Source organism: Equus caballus, chromosome X (assembly GCF_041296265.1).
Source record: "Equus caballus isolate H_3958 breed thoroughbred chromosome X, TB-T2T, whole genome shotgun sequence".
Classification (NCBI taxonomy): Eukaryota; Metazoa; Chordata; class Mammalia; order Perissodactyla; family Equidae; genus Equus; species Equus caballus.
This window is the reverse complement of record NC_091715.1, coordinates 3635129-3658285: the sequence shown is the minus strand read 5'-3', so window position 1 is coordinate 3658285 and position 23157 is coordinate 3635129. Positions and strand designations below refer to the sequence as shown.

Below are 23157 nucleotides of genomic sequence, written 5' to 3'. Positions count from 1 at the left end.
TGCTGGTTTCCATGTGTCTCTCATTTAATGACATAATGACAATCTCAAAAACCTGACTTTAACTTGGGAAGGTCTTTTTATTGAGACATAACAACACAATGGACTTTAGTCATATGATTATCGCAACAGACAGAATATTAAACATTCTAGAATATTATATGTCCAAATCCAGGCTGTGATATACCATGAGATTTCCTCTACCTGAAAGCCTTAGAATAATAGGGTTTTTATTTCAATTAGATTCTTTTAGAGGCCTTAGCCCTTAAGCAGAATTTTCCCTCTAATGTAAGATTTTGGGTGAAGCTCTTTGTAAATCATTTAAAAATACACTCATGTTTCCTTAGACAGAAGTAACAAAGGATATAGGACCTTGACTCGTTGAGAAAGGTTTGTCATTGTGGATATTATTTACTGTTGGAGATGCCCTCAGGGCCAACTATATTCTCTAAACTTTCTTGGACCTGTGTTAAATAAAATCAAACAACCGTGGATTTTTCGTTCCCATTCCTGTTTTGTGTATATTTTCTTTCTTCTCCCTTGCTGCTCTGCTTTCATAAAAGTGCTTACCTCAATTTACTCTTCATAGTGCGATCTATGCTACAAAATCTGATTATTAAGCTCACTAGAGTCTCGCTTGAAATAGAAGAAGCCAGTAGAGTTTTCTGTGCAGGGACAACACAGTGAGAGAGCCAAATTTTGAATAGTCTCTTGTTCTTTAAGCTATGGCATTCAACAGGTTACTTACTTTCTGGAAGCCTCATTTATCTGATGGGTAGAGTGGCAAGTAATAATAGCACCTACCTCATGGAGCTGTTGTAAGGATTCATGAGATAATTTATGGGAATTCCTAGCCCAGTGCCTGACTCGTGGGAGGCCTTTAATTAATGCTAGTAGTTACTAATTTTATTAACCATAATGAGGCTTCAAATGACTTGACTGAGCTACTAAGGAACTCACTCACTTTCAATACTGCTCTTTCGTTCAATGACTTCTTTTCATTTTCTTTTTCCTTGAATGCCAAATAAGTTGTGTTAGGTGCAGAGAGTATGATGACAACTCAAACAGTGTTTGCATTCAAGATGATCATCATTTTGGGGACTGGCCTTTAATTTATCCTGCTCAGTAATACCCATTTTTACTGTAGGTCTTGAGTCTTGCCTCTGTTTTGTATAGCAAAGGTTACATAGCAACTTTTAGAATCAGTAACAAGATATGATGCATATATTTTTTTTCCTAGAGGTTAATTAATTGCTCTAATCTTCATGTAGCGCTATTTTTGGAGCGTTATTATCATCATAAGAAAGGATGGCACTGCCAATGGTAATGTAAATATAATGATGCCCTAATAGTGTAATACGGAGGTCACATATCTATGACTTTGCGAGCCCTTAAAAGTGTTGTACAAAATTAAAATTTCTGGCCATATTCAGAAGCTGGAAGTTTTGCAAGAAAATCCACATTTACATCAGCTCTTGAAAATATGTAAGATTTGGCAACACTGAGCCAACAGGCAACTAGGCATGAAGAGTGGCTATTCCCTGCAGACGTGGCATTCACTTTGCCTCATAGCCACACTCCCCACCCCCCCCATGTGTCCCCAACATTCAGGTTGAATGTATGTTGTCTTCTTTTTTCTCCTATGTTCTTATGTGACTTGTATTTTTTTCCGAAAGCTTCCCTGAACTTATGCTTTTTCTCATGTGGTTGTTTTGCACGTCTTTAAAATCAGTAATTCAACATCAAGTATTGACTCAAAAATTTTCATATCAACCAGCTCATCTCACTGAATACTTAGAAAACATTTCTGTTGATGTTCTGATCAAGACATAATGTATATGTTTAATTATCCAAGTAGATACTGGATATGATAAAGATTCCTATCTTCTTAGAAGCTTATATCTTCGAGCTACTTTATTCTTAAGGAATTTAAATGAACACATAAGCGAATATCTAGTATTTTAGAGAGTGATTCCTGTTGTGGAGAAAAATAATGCAGATTCAAGTAGATAGGGAGTGACAGGAATGGGCTGGCACACTTGTTATTTTAAGTGCAAAGGTCAATGGAGGTCATGCTGAGGGGTCTGAAGGAAATAGGGGAAGAGTGTTTTAGAAGTAGGGAACAACATGCGCAAATAACTTGAAGAAGTAGAGACCTTGATGTGTTCAAAGAATATCAAAGACACTAGTGCGGCTGGAGCTGACAGAATGAGGGCAGAGTGGTGGAGATGAGAGTAGAGAGGTGGGCATCAAACCATGCAAGACCTTGTAGGCCATTGAAAGAACTTCAGGTTTTCAATGATGGAGATGGGAAGCCACAACAGAATTTTGAACAGAAGAGTGACAAGTTATGACTTATGTTTCTGCTGCATCACTCTGAGTTCTGGTTGGAAAATGAATGATAAGGAGGTTTGGGCACATTTAGGGAAACCACCTAGGTAACATTTGTAGCAATGCGATAAAGAGATGATGGTGGGGAGCTGACAGGTGAGAAGTGTTCAGATTCTGGGAATATTTCAAGGGAAGAATCAACAGATTGCTGATAGATGGCATGTGGAATGAAAGAGAAAGAGTTAACTCAAAGCTGACTATAGTTGCAACGGCCAGAGTCACTGGAAGGATGGAGTTTCCTGAGGACAGGAAGATTGTGGGAGGAGCAGTTTGGGGTGAGGAATAAGGAGATTGCTTTACAAGTGAAGGACAACCAATAAGAGACGTCTGGTTGACATCTGGGTATAGGAGTGTGGACATGAAGAGAGAGGTCTATGATGGAGACACACATTCAGGAGACATCAGAAAGTACATGGGAGGTAAAGTTATGGGACTGGATCAGATTTCCAAGAGAAATGAATGTCAGTAGAGAAGTGAGTGTGGTAGAAGAAAGAGGAGGAGGAGGAGAAGGAAGAGAAAAAGGAGGAAGGGAAGGAGAAAAAGAAGAGGAAGGAGAGGTAAAGGGAGAGACAGACAGACAGATAGACAGTAGGGGTAAACTGCATTAACCAAAAACTAACATCTCAATTATGGTCAACATGAAAAGCTCATTTTGGGTGAGTATTACACACCAGTGATGGATTGGTGTTAGCTCTGCTCCTGTTCCATGTCTTCCTCATTCCAGCATCCTAGCTAGGGCAACCGCCCAAACAGAGGAGGCTGGGCTCTTATGCAGATGGGAAATGTGTGACAGTTCTTTAAGCTTCAGCTCAGATGTGTGATGCCCCACATCCACTCACATCTAATTGGTCAGACCATGTCCTCTCCTCCAGGGAGGGGGAGGTGATGCAAGGAGCATGGTAATGGGTGGAGATCAAGAGGGAGCAACAGAGTAGGTCTGGCAGCTATGTGTACAGTGTTTCAAGAAAAAAAGATTGACTGTACTAAATGCTGCTGATGAGTATAGTGGTCTGAGGATCATGAATAACTGAGCACTGAGGGTGTCAGTCAAAGGTCACAGTGACCTGGCAGGAGCTATTTCACTGGAATATCAGGGCCAAATCTTGTTTAAAGGGGGCTCTAAAGAGTGGCGAACAGAAGATAGAGGCAATCCTTTCAAGGAATTGTGCTGTAAATGGGAGCAGAGAGGTGGGACAATCAGTAGCTTCAGGGAACGTGGGTTGATAGGGAGGTTTTTAAAGTTACAAAATGTTACTGTGTGGTTAATGTTTTGTGTGAGACCAAGTAAAGAGAGGAAGTTAAGATACAGGATAAAAGAGACCACTTCAGGGCCTTGTCACTGACTTTAATGGGATGGATTCTCCAGTGGAGTAAGGAGCTTGAGAGAAGTGTGGACCTTTCTGTCCATGCCCACGGAAGGAGGGATGACAGGGAATCTTGGTTGAGATGCAGGAGGCTGGGCTGGTGGGAGTTTGGAGAAATGTTCTGACTGCTTCTACTTACTCGAGTCTACAGCCAAGTGTGAGTTGTGGAGGAGCTGGAAAGAGAGGAGAATGTATGGACTTGTCGTCTAGGAGATGGATGGATAGAGTGCAATGTGATAAGCTGTGGGACATGCCTTGAAATGAGGCTCCAAGGTTGGGGTTTTTCTCCAGCTATGTCCTCCTGCCCAGGTGCTGTGGAGGCAGGAGTTGGGTTGAACTAGCAACGGGTGATGCTGCATAAGTAAGCAGAATTGAGAGGCAGGAATTGAGGAATCCAAGACATTGACTGGAAGGATGGATCATGAAATCTAATCTAGAAGTGGGCAGATGTGATGAAGTTAAGGGAGGATAAAGGGATGTGGAAATGAAGATGAGCTTCTTATGGTGAATGGCTATTATTAAACTGAGGCATTTGTGCAATTGTTTACGTGAAAATGCCCTCATAAAATAACAAAGAAAAGTCAGTGGTTTTCTTGTGTGGAAAAACCCAAACCAAAAAGTACCTACTACTTGGCATTCAGAAATAAATGCATTAGTCCATTAGACCACAGTAATAGTAATTAAACTCTCTCACACACACACACAAATAGAAGGATGAAATATACTCACTGTAAAACTCATATCCACAGGAACTGGACAACTTTTTGGCATTTAGTAAGGGCCAATAAATATTTGTTGACTGAGTGTGGATGTGTAAATACAACATCTGCTCTTTCAGAGTTTTCATTACCCTCTTTATTATTTTGTAAAATGTACCCTAACTCAACAAGTGCATTTCCTGATTCACACCTAGCTCCTTGAGCAAAGAGAGATGGAGTGCATGATAGAGCTATAGTGAAGGGTGAGACCACCCTACTCTATTCCCTCTATTCTATAGGGTGAGACCCTATTCTGCATCCTAACAGCTTACATGAAGCTACTGGACATTTCAAACAGGCAGTGTGTCTTGGGGCGGCGGGGGGGGGGGGGGGTCACACGATCAGAATGTGCCTGTTGCTGGGACGATTCTGAATGTTGCTTGGAGATATTCTGGAGAATTCCAAAATGCCTACCTTGGCCTCTTCACCTCCCCACTTCCTAAAACATTTCCCTCACTATGAGGACCACCCATCTATGTGCTTTTTTTGGGCCTCTGCATGTTCCTATTCCTAGAATGTTTCTTCCCAGCTTCTACTGGTCCAACTTCTCCTCCATCATTGGGATGCTAGGTCTTCATTTGACTTGTCTCTCTCCCCAACAAGACTCTAAATCCCTGAGAACGGGGCTATATTTTCACCCAACTTCAACTAAAATAGCACAGGCATTCCACAAGATCTGTTATAGAAATGCATACACTGAACATGTTTCCCTTTTCAGCTTTTTATCAAAAGGACGCATGCCACATCCTATATTTTCAAGACACAGCATGACTTTGTTTTTGTGTGTACTGCTGTGATCATGTAAAATTCATCTGTTTTGCTCCCAGTCCCACCTCCCCTCCTAAGCATCAATGTGTCCTGGAACACTTGGTGCTGAATTATTAACCGGTCCTCTCTGCCGATTGCTCACAATAGAGCATCCTTCTTTTATCGCACAGGCATTATTTCTGTTTCTTTTTTCTTCCCAGAAACCACTTAGAGATGAAGACCCACTTTAGAAAATGGGTTGATTTTTTGAAATAGGTTATAGACGATAACAATTGGAGACATGGTGACTGGTGTTTATTTCCGTTAGGGATTGCCTTTCTGGATTTAATAAAGAGAGAACCTGCTGTGTGGTAGCTTATCAGCAGGGTTCGGAGGGTTTGCGGGATGACAGTGATGCTTTCTGAGAGGGCAGAATTTAGAAAGCTGGCAAGAATGTTTACTGAACGTCCTCTAGGAGAAAATAATTCACAGTTAAGTTGTCCATTCTCAGTCACCACTGACAACTGTACTGCCATACCTTCATTTTAATTATTGTATGCATTCAGAAAAAGTTTCTATGATTTGATGCTTAGTTTACCTGACTCTGATTACTACAATAACAAAGGAGAAAAGTAAATAATTAAGAGAAAATTAAACTTCAATAGTTTAAGTTATCAAATGCTGGAATTTTGTGTCTGTGTGTGTTTGCTACTTGGATGGGAAGACATTTGACGGAGTCTAGTTCTTGACAAGAGCTTTCCATTAAATCAGTACTTTAACTAAGTTGCAAGACTGCATATGTGAGAGAAAATGAGAGGACGTGGCTTAAAAAGGCAACCTCACATTGTAATGATCCAGTTGGGAATGTCTCGAAACAGTATGGCTTTTGTCTCAGAGTATAAACAAGAGCCAGGCATTGGAATCTGTCTCACTAGATTCCATAAGTAAATATATAGTCAATAAGTAAATAAAAGTGACTAATATCCTGCTAAGACTATCCCTTCCTACATGTTTCAGGCCAGAAGTTATTTAAAGTCTCTGAGGCTTTAAATCTATCATTATTCAATAGGCTAGAAGAAACACAGGGAATGTGAAAATGTAGAAAAACTTTAAGATGCATTGGTTTAGTAGAAGGAACTCTAATTCTGCAGAAATCTACAATAACTCAGACATGGAGGGATTCTTCAACCCCATCTGTTAATCATATCATATATATATTTTTGAGAAACAACCATATCCCAACCTGAATTAACCCTTAGCAACCAGTCCAAGCCAGAACATTCCAAAAGACCCTGATGATGCTATAAATCTAGGCCATTTGTAAAGTTTCAGGATTTGAGATTTATTGCAAACTGGTAAATTCTTGTATTTTTTCTATCTTTTGGTAACGTAGTAAGTTTAAAAACTGGAACTACCAATTTCCTTTAGAAATACTTTTTCAGTACTTTCCATTTTTAGATTTCTTTTTTACTAAATTATTCGAGTTGAAAATTTAAAGGAATATACATATTTAAATATATTTCTTTTAAATTCGTATATATATATATAGACACAAATTACTCTCCTGAGAAAATAATATACGACTTACGCTGCTGAGAAAATAATATCTACAGTAGTTTTCCAAATAAACTTTGAATTTTAGATTTAGATTTACCAAAAAGTTGGGAAGGTAGTACAGAGTTTCCATGTGCTTCGCCCTCGCATTCCCCTATTGTTAACATCTATTACTATTGTACATTTGATGCATTTAATGAACCAATATTTATCCATTATTATTGACTAAAGTCCACGCATTATTTGGCTTTCCTCAGTTTTTACCTATTGTGTTGTTTTGTTCCAGGATCCCACCTTACATTTAGTAATGTAATTACTTGTCTTTTGTGACCTTGACAGTTTTGAGGAGGACTGCCCATGCATTTTGTAGAATGTCCCTCAATTAGGGTTTTCCTCATGATCAGTTTGGGGTTATGAGTTTTGGGGAGGAGACTATAGAGGTCAAGTGTCCTTATGATCACGCTACCATCAACGTGACTTATCACCAATTATGTTGACCTTGATCACATGGTTGAGGTCTTGTCCTTTAGGTTCTCCATTACGAAGTGACCTTCCCCCCACTCCATGTTGTCCTCTTTGCACAGAAGTCACTAATGTGCGGCCCACCCCTAAGGAATGGAGATTTATGCCCTCTCTCCTTGAGGGCAGAGTATCTACATAAATTATATGAAATTATTCTTCATGAGTGACTTGTCTATTTTCTCCCATTTGTTTATTCGTTCAGTTATTTACTTCTATCAGTATGGACTCGTAGATATTTTATACGTTGGGTTATAATTTAATATTATGTTATTTGCAGCAGGTCTTGGGAAATAATCTGGAACTGAAAATTTTTCATTTTTGAGCGTTAAATGTGCCATGATTTTATCTAGGAGATGGCCCAGTAAAACAAGATTATATGTCACATTTTACCACATCAGTATTTTCTAATTTATCTTGATTTCCAAGAAACCAGCTTATGCATGCACTGACTCATACTCCAGCTTGCTTAGTTAAAATTACTCTCCTAAAAACCAGGAGCTATATTGTTACTCTGAATTTTTAGACAAATATTTAACAATCTTTCCTATAACAGCTATGATTAGATTTTTAAAAATCCATGGGTGTGATATTTTATATATGATGAATTTAAGATCTAATGGCATACAGCAGGTAAAGGGCGTTTTGGACTTGAGTGAATCTACAAAAGATCTTTCACATGTTTTTACTTTTCCTGAAATAAAACTGAATAAAGAAGTCAGTGACATTATAAATCTTGAAATAATAATGATTGGAAATGGCCCATTGACTTACATCATTATCTTTTTAGGGACTCACCTCTCTTGTGGTTTTTGTGATGTGTTTTCTTTGCTAGGTGGAATAGGGATGTTCCCCTCATGGCCCCTGAGGTGTTGGCTGTCAATGGTGGTGTTTCTGATTCATACCTTGAGTCCTCCCTCTGCACAGACTCAAGAATTGGTGATATTAAGGTTCAAATCTAAGCATTCTTTGTCATTGCCTTTCATTTCCATTCCCAGTCCCTCCAAAGTCCTTTTATTCAAGATTACACCCAACAGGAGACACTCGAAGACTTGGGCACCATGGTTTCCAAAGGTACACAGACGCTATTTCTCCTGGAGGGACATTACAATCACCTCCAAGGGCAAGTGCACTTCTTTCTTTCCAGGATTTCTGTCCAGATGTGCTGCTCCTAGTGAGATTGGTTCTTCTGACAGTTTCTGCCTGTACGGAACAAGGGCTTTGAAGATGACGCTCTCTACAGCTCCTTTGTTACTTTAGTATTCTACAATTAGGTATTTTCCTGGAATGAAGGATGCCTCTGGCTAGAACAACATATTAGGAAGCATCAAGCTGCCAGGGTACTTGCTGCCTGTAGGATCCCGGCCCAGTGGAGAGGAACTCACAGACATCCAGGGCTCTGACAGCTCAGCTCTCTATGAGTGGGAGAATCACCAGCTTCCTTCCTTGTCAGGCTTCCGTTTATGGGCAGGAGTCTCTTGCATAGGTAGGGGCTGTGATGGCAGAGGAACTTCAGAATGCAAGGGAGAGCCCTGGGGAATCCCCTACAGTGCCATGGGACCGGGAGAACCCGCCATTGAGACTACATCCTTCCACCTCCCTCCCCCCAGATTTGCTCTGCACCTGTATGCAAAGCTTCCGACAGCACCATCCATCTCTGGAACACATCTGTTTGCTAACAGACATATGACTGTAATTCCCCAAAGGCTTTTAGTCTCTTCCTTGGGTCTGCACTTTTACCTTTCCATGTGGCTCAGCAGAAGAAGGAAGAAAGAAAGAGTACAGCATCTGCAGCCTTGCATCTGACAAAGCGAAACCCTGTGGTTTTCCTTTTCTGCATCAGAACAGTGTTTTACTGCTGCTTGACTGGCCAGTTCCAGGACACATACACCCATCAGGGAATGCTGGAATTTGCGCCCACTAACCTGCCATATTTTAAATCTTCCCTTGCGGATGGTACTGCTCTAAGTAGGAGACCTAGTGCCGAGGGACTTGGAAAAGGCTTACTGTCACAAAATAGAGCAATAGTTTTGAAGGAGAAATGTGCAGTAGAGTCAGCTACGGTGTTTACCCACTCTGCTTTTTTATTTGCTTGTTCTTGTTGATGTTTTCATCCAGACTGCTCAGAGAAATAAACCCAAGATTTATATGTGATCAATGCATGTCTGATGTTTCCACTCTTGAAAGTCTAGGTTTATAATTAGAAAATTTCTTTTTATGAGGAAGACTAGCCCTGAGCTACCATCTGTTGCCAATCTTCCTCTGTTTTTTTGCTTGAGAAAGACAGTCCCTGAGCTACGATCTCTGCCAGTCTTCTTTTACTTTTTACGTGGGACTCTGCAACATCATTGCTGATGGGTGATGTAGGCCCACACCCAGGATCTGAACCTGTGGACCCGGGCTGCTGAAGCAGAGTGTGCTGAACTTAACCGTTACACCACGGGGCCAGCTCCTGGGTCTATAATTGGTGGACCAGAAAGGTAGAGATCAGGAAATTTGAAAGAAGAATGAATCAATGAATCAATTCATATATTCTTTTGTCCATTAGGATTAGCTATTCAACTAATACAGGAAACCTGCCAGTACTGCCTCTCATAATAAAAATTGGATCATGTCATGGTTAGTACCATCCTTGATGAAGTTCTTGCTCTCATTTTATTGACCTCATCCTTATGTAACCTTGTAGTTTGTGTGATTCAGTGGTTTGTTCCATACTTAGAGTATATGGCCAGATGTTACTTGATTTTTGAAGGTTTATAACATTGTGAGTGTGATACATAGGGTATTAGAGTTCTTGGTAGAAGGCAAAAGAGCCAATAAATAAGGATGAGTTTAAAGTGAGGTTGGTCTCATGCTGTTTCAAACAATGATAGTCCTGGGAGCAGCTGGTAGTAATATCTGAACTGATCTAGGAGACAGCCTGGAGGGCTTCCTAAAGGAAGCACAATTTTGGCCAAAACATGAGAGATGAGTAGGGAGGAGCTAGCTAGGCATTGAAAACCTACACACTGAATTCTGGAGTCAGTTCCTTTTATTGTATGGAAAATTGATTTCTCCGACTGAGCGTTACGTTACTTCTGTTCTTATTTGGCATGCACAAATTAATAATCATTTTATGAGAAAAATAAGTCCCAATATCATGCAAGTTCAGTAAAAAGTAAACTTAAGTTCTGTTGGAAAGTAAATTTCACTGAGAAGTCTGCCGTGGTTGACCTGGAAGTTGAAGTCAAAATTAGAGTTGGATGTTTGACAGGGCTACATGGTCGTCACATTCAAAATCCACTCCACTTTGTTTCTTCATTTTGAGGGCAATACATGCTGAAAATCCCGACTTGCAAAGTATTTTCTTAGCCCACATTCTCCTAAAAGCAGAAACCTAAAGAAAATTGTTGTACATGTTTATTGTGAATAATATACCAAGAATAGGGATGAGGGATCAGTGACACGAAGCAGGGAAGGAGTGGGAAGCAATTGGGGGTTGCGTTGACTAACTGGCTGCTGCTTGAGCCAGTGGAGCTGTCTGAAAATCTTTATGGTGTGTGTCTCAGGACCTCCTTCCCGGGGTAAAAGTGGAATAACCATTTACTCCTCAGCTTTCATCTCCTATTAGTCCACTGCAGGTAATCTCCCCAAGCTTCTTGGGAGTGCTAAGTAGGTTTCCGCAAGTTGTCCTGATGAGGCATCAGAGAAACCTCAGGGCTTGAAACAACAGGCCCGTTGGCAGACGTGAGGCAAGATTACAGGTACATAAAGCTGATTGCTGCCTTGGCAGCCCTGGTCACCACAAGAGTGGCTGGAATGAGCCATGTGGCCAGGAGATATTGAATACAACTAAGGGACACCAGAGCCCTGGTGGCTGTGGTTGAGCTTGGGTCAAAGTACATCAGGGTCTTAAAGTTTCTTGTGTTGAATTTAAGCTCTTCATATATTTGTCCTTAACTCAGCGAGACCATGTCTATGTTAGTAAGGAAAGGACAAAAAATAAGTCCACGTATCAATATTTAGGTTACCTGAACCACAATGACTTTCAAGAGTTCTTAAGTTTTTTAAAAGTGTCTGCAGATTTTTGCCTGAAAGGCATTGACGAGTCTTTGTTTTATCATTTTACCTTCCTGCTTAGGAAAGCCATACGTCTTGTCCCGGAAAGTTGCCGTAGCTGCTGGTTCCTAGCTCCATGTTTTGGGCAACATCTAGATCAAAAGTGCTTGCGATATTTCAACTGATCCTTTGACAGAAGTGAGAAAACCTTAGTTTGAAGGATTTACTTGATTATGGCCGAAAATAATAGCCAAGCAAGCCCAGCCTTAGATAAACTCCTCCCTTTCAAATTGCTCTAATTACCAACTTGTATAAAGAGAAATGAAATTTCTGCTTGACTGTCAAGTGTTTCAAATATCCTCTGAAAACCCAGCCAACTTTTGAGTAGTGGAGAGAAAATGCATATTCTGCTCCCTTTCCTTGCCACCACCTCCCGAAGAAGTGCTGAATCATAGATCTGACGAAGTTGAGGAGGAGATGGTCTTAGGAAAATCAACTTTCCCAGGAGCAGCACGGAAATGAGATATGATGGAATGTAAGCTCTGGTCTTCTGATTCCACATCCAGTTTTCTGGGTGGTGACACAATTTATTAATGGATGATAATGATAACATTAACATAATAACATCAGCTACCATTCCTCAATGTTCAGCACTCTTAAAACCTGGTGAAGTTGGGGTTATCCATTCAGACCATTTGGATGAATAACCACTGTGTTTGGGGTCCTCTGCTCAGTCTGCCGTTTCCGTTAGACCAATGAAGCCTGGTTCAGAATAGCTTCTTTTGCATCTTGGTTTCCATATCAGTCTCAGCTGAGAGAGAGAGAAAGCGAGAGAGAGAAACCTTTAAGATACAATAGAGAGAGAGACAGTAGGGAAGGAGACATACAAACGGCAGGTGAATACACTGAGATATAACCCTCCCAGGCTAACACAGAAACACGTGCGTATTTAGATTTTATCCACCTGTGAAGGCAGCTAATAACATATTTCCCTCTATATAACACTGTGGGAAGCCCTCACTTAGGAAGAGTATAAAGAAAGCAAATAGCTATAACAGCTTTGCAATATGTCCTTTTTACTCATCTAGAAACATAAGGTTTCATTTCTCTGTTTCTAGAGGTTTGTAGATATATTTAATTCCAAGAATGCTTTAAGCTGGTTATTACTAAGTAGAAAATAAATGTTCAATTATAAAAGAGTTTGTGGAGGAGTTGAAATTTAGGATAAAAATTAGCAATTTTAGGATCTAAAATGGAGATCTATGCAGTATCTGAAAACATTGAATAGATTTTAAAGTGAGTGGGAATGTGGATATATTTTGTATGTGTATATATACACACATACACACACCACTCATGCCTACAAATATGTACGCACAAATGCAAGCACACCCACATGCATGCATGTTCACACCCGTTGTACTCAGACACAAAGGCATCATTCACACACAGTCACACCACACACAACACACACAGCCCTCACACAGATATATTCCATAACTATTCTATGCTGGTGATGGGCACAGAATTCCATAACAAGTGTAACATATTAACATTACGGTTTGTTTAGAAACACCTTAACAGTTCATATTCTTAAGAGATGGTGTGGATTTCTGTGTAGTGCTATGAAGTGTAATACTATGAAGTATGAAGATTTTAAAATAAAATCTGATAACATATTGAAATAAAACCCCGATGTATTAAGTGTTCCTGTTTTGAAATCAGGTTTCACAGGCATTGAGCTATAGCGAGAAAAAACAGTAGTCAGGTGTCCTGCTGTAACTCTGCCACTAGAAAGCTCTGTATCATGATGCTAGACCCTCTGAACGGCAGCCCGGCATGCTGCACCAGCACTGTGCTAGACTTATTGAGGAGGGTTCAGCAAGTCATAAGAACATTCGGCAGCTGTTGTATGTGGTGACACTTGGCTCATTAACTTTGCCTTCCTCCTGAGTCCCAGGCAGTCCAGAATGAGATTTAGCCACTTTGACTTTCACCTCATTGCTCTTGCCCATGTTTGGAAGCATTTAGTGTTGGCTACCAGTTACTCTAAGTTGGATTTTCATCCTCTAAGGAGGATGAGGGAAAGTTGGAATCTGTACCAACTCCCGAGGGAGAGAGAAATAGAGTCAAGAGCGATACTCCAGGGAGAGAAAGACAACAGGCAAATCACATGGTCAGGTGGAGCGGGCGACCACGTGAGCTTTGCTATCTGATTTCCTTTTCCTTTTCCTTTTCCTTGTATTGATGAGTATTTTATGTGTGCCATCAAAAGAAATAAAATTCAACTCAGTGCATATCTGCTCTCTGCTTTTCATACAGTATATGTTTAATACCCGAAAATGTCCAAAGGAAAGGGAATTCAGATCGCCCCCCACACACACCCTAGAGGAGAGCATTGTATATTTTCATTAAATGCTCTCCTCTTTTCAAACTTCAATAATTTCCAAAAATAGGAACTCCACAACTTCCTAGGCAGCTCCCTCATGCTGCAAGTCAGACTCTTTGCATGCAGTCAACTGAGCCATATGTGGATGATCGATGTACTGACTTACAGAATTGACTAAATATCTTTGCTCTGTCTCTGCAATAAGTAGCCTCTCTATAGGTGAAGCGAGTCTTTATATATATAAAAATATATATAAAAACATATTTTAATATTTTATAAATATATAAAGTATTTTAATAATTATATTAAAAATATATATTTAATTTAGATGAGCAAACGAATTACAGGGCTTTGTTAAGTAACGAGCAAGACTATATACACATATATAAAAATATATGTATATATGTATGCATATGTATATGCATAGAATTCTATATATAGGCCCATCTATATCACCTACAAATCACATGCACATATACAGGTGTGTCTATCTATCGTCTATCTATCATCTAACTCTCTATCTCTATCATCTGTCTATCATCTATGTATCTATTACCTATCTTTATCATCTTTCTATCATCTATTTATCTATTACCTATCTTTATCTATCATCTATTTATCTATTACCTATCTTTATCTATCATCTGTCTATCATCTATTTATCTATTACCTATCATCTGTCTCTATCCTATCTATCCTATTTATCATTTATCATCTACATTCTATCATATTTATCTATCAATCTATCAATTCCTGAATATTGTGTGATATATTTTGTTAACTATTTCTAATGTCTTATTGGGTTTTAAAGTAAGATTACATTTCTAACAGACCTCATGTCGGGGTACCCTGACAAGCGCATCATACTTACAGTTTGAAAATTTTATCCTTTCTTTGTTTTTTTCTTATTTAGTAGAATGTTCGTATTCCTTCCAAATACCTCTTTTGGATGACACAATTTGCCTGCCTCCTGGGGCTCCTACAAGTACCCTGTCTTCTGAAACATGATCAATCTTCAGCTTGTGTCAAGTATAAAGATGATATTCCTGGTGATGATGTAGGGTAAGGGTCAGGAGGACAGAGCTGATGCTATCTGAGAGACATATGTATTTATTGTGTATGCTTTACTGTCAACCACTCCTCCCCAGAATATAGACTCTAAGAGTGTGGGACTTTGTTTTCTTCAATACTCTACTTGTGGTGCCTAGTACATATGAATTGCTTAATAAATATTTGTGGAGGGCATGAATGGAGAAATGGATCATAATACTGTCAACACTATGGTATGGCTCGTATTTCTCTACGCTGATTCCTCTCCCTCCTTTCTAAATCTGTCTAATTCCCACCTGGTAAGACTGATTGCCGATGACTCCTTCTGTAAGATGCCTTTGCCAATTGCTCCTAGGTAGAGACAAATCTTCCTCCACTGAACTCCCATTGAACTTTATCTGCATCTATATATTATACTGTATGTTTTAACACAGCCCTACCAGATGATAAGACTTGATTAAGCAAAGATCCTGGCTTGGCTTTTCATAAAACCAAAGTACTTGTTTTCCACATAGCCATTCACAGACATTCTCTCATTTTGTACAGCAACTGATGAAGTAGGTGAGGAAGGCATTTTCACCTTGCTTAATAGCTGAGAAAAATAAAGCTCAGAGAGACTGATTATGCAGGATTATATGCCCAGCAAGTAAGCAAACACAAGTCTGTTGACTTCAAATCGACCACGTCACATTGTTATTTGATAATTTTTCCAGCATCCTTCACTTCATGTTGAAGTATTAATTAATGCTGATTTATACAATTCAATCCAGCTTCACAAATACTCAGTGGGCACTTACTCTGCACAATGCATTATGATGTAAGTAGTTCTTGATGATGTAACAATGGGTAGTAGATTTTTCATCCCATTCAACTTTGAAAGGCTGATGCCTAGTGATGGGTACATAGGACAAAGCTCTTGAGAAAATGAAGAAATGTGTTCTGCCATCAAGGAGAGAGATCAGGCGCCAACTTGAGAGCAAGGAAGAACAAAATAATTGTGACCACAAAAGTTATGGGAGGAAAGAAGTAAGGCTTTTGTTGTTTTTGTTATTGTATATTCTTCAGACCCCCTTTAGGCTTAAAGCTTGGTAGAAGTTGATAAATAAGACTTGATCTGAAATGGCTATCCCAGAATATTTTACCAGCTGTAACCAGATCTGAAATTAACCCACAGTTACTGCTGGTTTATTAATTTTTCCATCAAAATGTCATGACCACCTCCTATGTACTCTCTATGGTACTACACTCTGAGAATAGACTATTGAGCAAAACAGACATAGTTTATATTTGATGTAGCTTATATTCTAGATCAGTAGTTCTCAACTAGGGGGGATTTTGCCCCCAGGGGACATTTGGCAATGTCTGGAGACAGTTTGGGTTGTCATGATTGAGGTTTACTACTGGCATCTGATGGGTAGAAGCCAGGGATGCTGCTGAACATCCTTTGACACACTCGACAGCCCCACGAGAATTATCCAACCCAAAATGTCAGTAGCGCCGAGGCTGAGAAACTCTGGTCTAGTGGGAGAGGAAAAATAACCAACTAATCACCCACGAGGATAATTACTAACTGGAGTAAGTTTTTGATGCTGGCAGGGCTCATTTCATGGGCTTCTGATCTGGTTAGCAGGATACACATTGATAATGAGAATAAGAAGAAGCCTGAAGGATAGGGATGAGCCATAGGTAGGAAGGTCTTGGTGGGCAGAGAGACTGGGACATACAAAGGTCCTGGGGTCAGGGGAGGCCTGGCACAATCCAGGATCTGAGGGTACAGGTGTGGCTCAAAGGCAAAGGGCAAAGGAGAGATAGTCAGGAGAAAAAATTGGAGAAGCAGGCAGGGGCCAGATCTTTGAAGTGTGCTAGCAATTAGTAGTGTAGGGCACACATATGATTCAGTGGACTCCTTTCCTTTGTCATTCTGGATATTTTTCTGTAATAACATTCAATCCTTGAGTCAACATTTTTTGTTGTCTACTCCTATCTAAACCACTGACAGACCTTGCTGATGCAAAGATGAGTAAAATATGGTGTCTGCCCTAAGGAGTCTATATTCTCAGTCAGAAGACACTTGCTGGGGAAGAATAATGATTCTCAAATGCATGTCAATTTCCGCTTAATATCTTGCACTTTTCTACTTTTGAGTTGGCTTGTTTTTCCCCACATTTTAGGTTAGCAGAACTGATTGCTCACTGCTGAGGTTTTTCTTCTCCCTTTTTTCTTTTCCAAAGTTAGTTTGCAAACAACTGAACATTGTCACTCACAGATTTGAAATGCTAGATGTTGATTCTTAAAGTTGTATCTGCAGAGTTCTGATTTGAGGACATCTGTCATTTTTTTGAAGCTTGAGTTGGAATTGATTTGAGATGTATGTAACTGCTAAGCTGTTTTGTGTGTACATCTCTGAACTAATGAATGACAGATTCTTTTTTACAGTTGAAAGTACGTGTGATAAAGGCATTGTTTTACAATACATAAAGGTCATGGTACACATTCGTGTAAGAGCTAAGTAAGAGCTAAGAGTTCACTCTGTCTGTTTCTCTTCATTTTTTTCCTACTTCTCCCCATCTTGTTAAACCATGTCTCTCAGATCTGGGGTTCTATAGACTTGCTCTGGAGTCACATAGAGAGGCTAGCTGGCTAGAATTAGGGTGAAGGAATCTTCCGAATCCCATCCTTCTACAACCAGAGCAATACTATTGAGACTTTCTTGTTAGATTTTATTTGTTCTACTGCTTACATTTTAGACCTACTGTAAGCATTTTCAAAAGAAGAGCCAACAAAACGATAATCATAGACTATTAATTGCTTTCCTCTTAAGATCTGGAACAAGGCAAGGATGTCAGCTCTTCCCACCTTTATCCAACAATGAATTGGAGGTCTTTGCCAGTGCAGTAAGGTAAAAATGGAGTTAAGTAGACGGGTTTGGAAAGGAAGAACTGTCTTTATGTGCAGATGACAAGATTACTTATATGGAAACTCCTAAGGCATTTACAACTACTAAAACTCATAAATGATTTTAGCAAGATCAGGATACAAGGTATACACCCTTCAAATTTTAATTTCTATTTTCAACAACAAACCATTGGAAAAGAAACTTTAGAATACACCATTAACAATAGCCACCCAAAGCATAAAATGTTAGGAATAAGTTTAGCAAAAGTTATGTGAGACCATATAGATTTACAGAATGTGTATCATATTTAACAAAGGAATGGAATTTAAGGATTTATATTAAAATAGTGTTGAATCTATAAATAATTTGGGGAGAACTGACAACTTAAGACTATTGAGCCTTCCAATCCCTTAACATGATTTAGCTCTCCATTTATTTGAAACTTCTTTAATTTTTTCTCAGCAATATTTGTCATTTTAAGTGTAGAAATCTTGCCAATTTTTTGTTAGGTTTATTCCTAAATGAAAATGTGTCCACACAATAGGATTACAATTCTGAGACATATGTAAGCCCTCGTCATATTCCTGTTGATTATATGAAATTAAACTAACAGTATATCTTAAATTTTATAATATCTGGAAAAAATATTATAAAATTGATAAACTAGTATGCTAATATTACTGAATTTGTCTCTTCTGAAAAGTTAACACCCAATTAACATTTATTTATTTACTATTTAATAGTTCTTATTTAATCCTGTCTTAAAAATCTTATTTTGGTTTTTACAGCAAAATGGCCAAATTCAACATTCCCCTGTTTGCGTATATTTTATTTTCATAATGTTGAGCAATTTCTTTACTTTCCCAGCATCACACAATGTAGATCACTCTATGGCTTTCATTAACTACTTTTTTTGTCTCTCCACCCAGCTCTTCCTTAACCACTGATAACCTTAGTCTTTTGCATTTCCTTCTACATTTAGGCCAATAATTTCAAAAGAAACATTTTTTAAGGCGATAAGGTAGTAATGATGGGGCAAACAGAGACATAGGATGTAGCAGAGTTAAAATGCACACTGACATCTCCCCGTGAGACTAGGAGAATGTCCATCTGTTGGTTTCTTAAATATCACCTTTCTTTCTTTCTATAGAGTGTGTGTATAGGGGCGGTGTCTGCTCATTGCCTCTATTTAGACTACGCTATATCTTTAGCTTATTATCAACAACTTCAGGAGCAAGGAAAATTCTTTGCAGACAACACAATCATCCTTTCTTGAAAGAAGAAAGTAAATCTTAAAATCTATGGTAGCTTTTGTTGTTCATGAGTCTCTGTCGAGTGTCTACCATGATTGTAACTAGCATCTTTTTTCCCCTCAACCAATTGAAATAATTTTGAAAGATCCCATTATTATGCAGCTTCATAGACTAGGGGAACAGATACCTTCGAAATCAGCATTTTATAAATGTATTCAGTTATATTGTCTTTGCTTACATTTTTTGTAGGACTTTTCAATGTCCAAAGTGCTACATAGATGTTTCAATGGCATTACTGTCATCATATAAGATGGATAGCGTTAATCTGTCATTGATAGATGAGCAAACCATGTATGAGAGGTGAGTGAGACATACAAGGTCTAGTTAATGCACTTACAGCTCAGATCCTGGTGTTCAGACAGAATCTTCCCATGTGTTATAGGAATCTAGCTTCCTGGAAATAATGAGTCCTTGAGAGGCATTTACATAGCTAGTTGAATATATGATTTCAGTGATTAGTATTATTTATAACTTGATTTGGGAACATCCTTTTCCTGAGGCAGAAATGGTTGGTTCTACCCAAACATGCTCCTGAAACGTTTTCTTTTTGGCTTCCGCACTAAGAAAACATGCTCATATCCACATGTGCTTGATTCTGTCAATAAGATTTTAACATCAAACAATCAGAGGCTTCTCAGCAAGTTAACATCTTTGACCTTTAATTCCTCACATAATGACATACAACCGTCTGCTCTTCTCTAAGTGGCATTTGAAGAGTCTAGGGACACATGAGCATTTCTTTCCAAAACTGAATACCAATTGCATCATAAATTCAATCATTGTGCTGGAAGATATTAAATCATTATTATTATTTTTGTTTAAGATGCATATTCTGAAGGTTAATTCTGAGGATAACATGTTAAAGGTTAACATTTTATCAGGGCACAATACAGAGTGGATTTTTGATGCTAGCAATTTCAAATAATGAAATTATTGTTTTCATTTTCCAACTCTAACTTGGTCTCTGATCCTTGAGAGAGACATGCAGGAATTGGAGCTGGATAAGACAGGAAGAGCCAGTGTTTTGTGACAACGCAAGAAAGAGCGTGAGGTAGATTGAAGGAGTTGTCCTCTGACAGGCTTTGAATGTCTTAGACTAGTGGCTAGGTGTCCTCTCAGCTTTCCAGAGGGTCGCTAGGATGAGCTTTCAGTAGCAGCCTTGTGCCTGAAGTAAGTCCAGCCTGTTCGGTGGAATTTGGATTTGACCGTGGAACATAGCTTCTTCTTGCTGTGGATGACATAAAACCATTCTAGCTGTTGTGTGTACAGACAAGTCTATCTTATGGGCGACTATCCTCCATTTGTATAATTAATAATGTGTTAGCTTCATGATGAAGAATATTTTCAGATGTCTATCTGAAACTCCAAGTCATTGGACACTGGGGACTCTGTGTTCAGATATGGATGTTACATACACAGAATGCATGTAGTCAGGCCAGGGGCCATTTTGGTTTTTCCACTTATTTCTTTCCAAAATCCAGAGTTTATCAATATTAGCAGTGTTGACATTTGTGGGGACTGTCCTGTGCATTGTATGATGTTTAGCGGCATCCATGACCTCTACACACTAGATGCTGGTAGCAAACCCTCCACCCCCAAGCTGTGACAACCAAAAGTATCTACGGACATTGCTAAGTGTCAGCGGAGAGGGCAATATTTTTCCCCTTTAAGCATACATTGGCAGATTTTGCCTAAAGTATTACATGAATGTGAATTATTTTGGATAATTATTTATAGTCATTGCAATTTTATGATACAATCACAGAAAGTGAAATCTCTTCTTTACCAAAACCCAGAAAATAATGCTTCATTATAAAACCACAAAAATCTTTTCATATTAATCAGTGAGTATTGTGAAAAGGCTAGTTCTTCTTCAAGGTAGCAGTTGCTTAGAAGGTAAAGTGCAATTTATGAATTTAACAAATGCAGATTTATGCATAGCAGTGAGGCATTGCTGTTTTAAATCTATTTATTTTCAATGGCATTGCTATCTTTATTCTCACCCAAAGCCCTGCGTCAACAAGAGTATAAAATTACACGTATTCTCCAGAGTAGACCCTCATCACTGAAGAGTGTACAACCTGAGTACAATATGCTCAAAGCTGGAATTGATGGCACATGTTTATGTATTTGTCAACATGGCCATAATTACACACACAGCCACAGACTTTAAGCCTTAGCCATTATTTAATAACATTTAGCAAGTAAACCTCATATATATACATGGAACTCCATTCATGGTGTGATTTTGAATGTTTTAATAGAGCAAATGTAATCTTGAAAATAATTATCTAGTGCAAATTTGATGCAATTGCCTGTTCTTTTTTATTAGAATATTGATTAAAACTGGAGTTATAAACTTTGGTAACATTCAAGTAAGGACATTGGAATGTGTTTGATATTTATTTATGAGTAGAGTGAAAAACATGGATGGTGATAAGAGTACTTTATTCTGTCATTATTGGCTTTATTTTCTCAATAGGGTATTTCCATTATTTAAGAACTATAAAACACCTTGGGGAAATCCCATTTAGTACTAGGATTTGTATGTGTAAGTAAATAATATGAAGTATTTACTTTGGGAAATATGAACCAGGAAGCAAGCTCTCAGCAGACACTGAATCTGTAGGAGCTTTGATCTTGGACTTCTAGCCTCCAGAACTGTGAGAAAAAAATGTCTCTTGTTTGTAAGTGACCTAGCCTGTGGTATTTTGCTAGAGAAGCCCCAAACAGATTAAGGTATATGTATATATATTTTTAAATTTTTTACCTCTCCTATCTTTCCCTTCTAATTTCTCAAGAGGGATGCTTTGCTCATTACTTTTTGCCCTTGTTTTACTTATTGATATAAATATTTATAGTTAAAAATTTTTCTTTATTCCTGCTTTTCTTGCATCATATAAATTCTAAAACATAGTTTTTCAGCATTTTTCTATGTTGTGTTAAATGAAATTCACATTATGGCCCAATACATAGCCAATTTTGTAAATGTTTTATGTGTATTCTCTAATGGTGAGCTGCGAAGTTCTCTAATTGTCTATCAAATCGTGGGTTAACTGTTTTGTTTATAGTATCTCTTTTGTTTCTGTATGAGTTATTAAAATTGAAAAATGTCTATTGGTGTCTCCCTGTTTTATAGCGAATTTGTAAATTATCCCTGTTACAGTACCAATTTTTGTTTTTTTAGAGACTATATCTTGCATAAAATTTATAACAAATTGTACTCTTGAAAAATAAAACATTTCATCATTATGTAATTATTCTTGCTATCTCTAAAAATTCTGTATTAAAATGTATTTTATCTAATGTTAAAAGAGGTATCATAGGCATTTAAAAAATTTTAATTAGCTTTTGTCTGGAAAATATTTTCTATTTTCACTTTTAGTACTTCCAGGTATTTACAGGTGTATCACGTCAGTTGCATATATCTGCAATTTCTTTTTTCCAAGGTGAGAATTTCAGTCTAGTAACTACATAGTTTAGGTTGTGTATGAATTTGAGGATATTGGATATTTTCTGACATATTTTAATATCTTAATATCTTTCTATTTTCCTTATTTCATGTTTTTCTTAGATGCCTTTTGAGTAATTGAGTTTATTCTTTTTTATTTTATGTTTTCTCCTTAATTTACCATTTACTTGATCTCTATTTTTCATGGATAAATTTAAGTTATAAAATTCACATTTAAGTAAATGAAGTCTAAAATTAATCAAGACCTTAACCCTTAGGAAGTATGAGAAACTGCAGCATCGGCATAACCTCCCTCCTCACTTACAGGCGATTTTTGTTCAATATTTGAATTTTGTCTATTTACTTTATCCTACAAGATGGTGGTGATGATAGTGATGGTGATAATGATGATATTAAGATTTACATTTATGCTTCACTTTTATTTACTCACTATTCCTCCTTACATCCCAGTCCTAAGTGGATCTTTTATCCCCCCCTCCCCGCCCCCCTCGCCTTTGGTACATTCCTAAAAATTTGTGTCACAACTGTTATAAACTCTTCCAGTTGTTGGATTGAAAATATCTTCATTCCATACTCATTCTTCAAAAAGTTAATTTTGCTAAGTACTCAGTTCTGGGTTGACAATTGTTTTCTCTCAGCACTTTGAAAATACTATCCTACCATCTTCTG

General features: G+C 38.2%; 1 protein-coding gene across 10 annotated transcripts in view; it reads left to right on the top strand.

Annotated features, from left to right (window-relative positions):
- NLGN4X (neuroligin 4 X-linked) overlaps nucleotides 1–23157 on the top strand; it is a 295552-nt gene that overhangs the window by 102401 nt on the left and 169994 nt on the right. Inside the window, exon 1 of one of the 10 annotated variants that reach the window (XM_070258123.1) lies at nucleotides 15691–15833. The exons of the other annotated variants lie outside the window; for them this stretch is intronic. The gene's annotated coding sequence lies outside the window, so the exon portion shown is untranslated. Of the gene's footprint in view, nucleotides 1–15690; nucleotides 15834–23157 lie in introns of those variants that run through there. 10 annotated transcript variants of the gene reach the window in all.